Source organism: Penaeus japonicus, unplaced genomic scaffold (assembly GCF_977035675.1).
Source record: "Penaeus japonicus unplaced genomic scaffold, GWHDUDI00000001_assembly GWHDUDI00000022, whole genome shotgun sequence".
NCBI lineage: Eukaryota > Metazoa > Arthropoda > Malacostraca > Decapoda > Penaeidae > Penaeus > Penaeus japonicus.
In genome coordinates, this window is record NW_028234424.1 from 21104322 (window position 1) to 21106821 (window position 2500).

Consider the following 2500-nt stretch of genomic DNA (forward strand, 5'->3'; position numbering starts at 1 on the left):
TGCTTTTTATACGTACTTGACTATTAAGCTTTAACAGACAATGTGAGTATTATAGGATTGCCTTAGTGTTGTCCAGTGTTTGTAGATCGCCAGTTAACAACAATCAGAAGCGCACAAAATGTGACAGAGCACTAATGAAGATACAAATACAGAGCTTTTATTTTTGCTTGGATAAAGTGAAGTAGGGGAAATAACTCTCAGCCTCACCCAAAATTGCCGTGATTGCAAGAATGGCACATTCCGAAAAAAAATTCACAAGTTTTCGTGAAATAATTAGATATTGTATATGTGATAATGAGCTGACAGACATATTTGTTTGACTGTGACTTGTATAGATGTTTAAGAACAGTAAAACAATGACACAGATGAATAAATGATTAGAATAATGTAGGTGGGGATGAATAGTCACACTTTGTCTATAAATAAAGTAGATGTTGATAATTATGTAGTTTTAATTGACCTATTTTTTTCTATATACTCTGTGAAATGCTAATATGCAATGTTTTGAAATACATTCGTGTTTTTTGTCTAAATTAAGGAAGCAGGGACCTTTTCTAGTGTCAATATGGTGGTATAACTTGATCTTAATTGATACAAGATATGTTTTATGATATTGAAAAACTATGGCCTAAAAATAAAGGTGTGTGTGATTGTGATTGTGATTGGTATATATATATATATATATATATATATATATATATATATATATATGTATTTGTATATACATATATGTATGTATGTATTTGTATATATATATATATATTTATATATATATGTATGTGTGTGTGTGTGTTTTCATACATCCATTTTTAGATATATTTCGCAAAAAACGGACAATAACCATAATTCCTTTGACACCATAATTATTCCAGACACATGTTTCACATGTGTTCTAAATCATCAGCACCTCTCTTCGTTTAATCCGGCTACTTTTTTTCTTTTTTTTTTTCTTTTTTCTTTTTTTTTTACTTGAGAATCCGGGACTGAAACTAATGTTTTTGTTACATGCGGTATGTATTGTAGTTTTTTTCCCCTTTTCATCTTTTATTAATTAATCATCTATTCAGCAGTTTTCATAACAATGTTTTATAGTTTATCCACCGTTAGTCCTTCTGTGCTTGTTTTGGTTAAAAAAAATGCATTATAGTCACCAGCACAAAGTTTAAGCGAAATCAGCCACGCCCCCCCCGATAACCTCGACCAATCACAATCACGTATTTCGCTGGATACAAGACGGGCAAGTGAATGCGAACGACCTGATTGGCTAGCTGGAGAGAAGTGGTGAGAGGAGGGGGCGGGGCTTATTTCGCTTTACTTTATGCAGGTGACTATAATGTATTTAATTTATTGGCTAGACTAATTAGGTGTCGAACTTATTTGAATTTGCTAACTGTTACATTTTTTTTCTAGAACTGTTAGCTAGCGAATTGACATCAGTTCTAAATGTAGCGAATTATTGCCACTTCATTTTAAAGAGGTCTTTAGTCATTAATTAAGGTATTCTTGTGACGATAATAAGAGAAAAGATAAATATATGATAAGTATGAAATTGAACATTGAACATAAACCAGGCTTCTGATTGTAAAAAATAACACTGTGCGTTGCATATAAATAATTACGGTAATTTGGAAGCTTTAATTCTTAGTCAGCCTTGCAGATTTGTGTTGCGATTTCTTTGGCCACGATTGCAACATTGTGTGTATTATGAACACAATGGCATTATCAGACTTCGAGGATGAGATGATAAAGTTGTTGTTTTCGCCTCCTACAATAAAGCTTCTCTCCTCTTTTTACTTTTGATTTATTTTTTTAGTATGGTCTTCGCTATATTCTCTCTCTGTCTACTTTCTGTTTTTTATCTGTCTTCTTTTTCTCTCTCTATTTTTCTCTTTCTTTATTTGTCTCTGTTTCTCTCTCTTCCTCTTTCCATTGCTCCATTTTTCTCTTTCTCTGTCTCTATTTCTTTCTGTTTGCTTATCTTTGTCTGTCTGTCTGATTGTCTGCCTGTCCGTCTCTCTCTCTCTTTTCTTCTTCTCCCTCCCTCTCTTCTTTTCCTCCTTCTCCCTTTCCGCAGCCCTTTACTTTCTCATTAACATACAACGATAACAAGCATAATACCCGAGACTATCTCTCTGGTACGAAACTGTATTCAAATACCTTTTTTCCCCCTAAGTTAAAGGTGATGATTTCCCAATGACCTCTCGTTTTCTTTCATTTCCATTTTCTTTTTTGCTGGGGAGACTTAGATTTTATGTAAGGAGGTTCAATCAGTAAGTCCGATTAAGGGAGATGAATGAAGCAAGAGGAGGGAAAATAGTATAGAATGGTGTGGGGCAGATTAAGATTTCTCTTCTTCTTGGTCTATCTACGCTTTATTAGCTCAGTACTGTCCTGATCTGTCTCTCTCTCCACTACTCTCCTCTCTCTCTCTCTCTCTCTCTATCCTCTCTCGTCAGATAGAATAAAGGAGAAGTTATAACAAATAATGACTATCAAACAT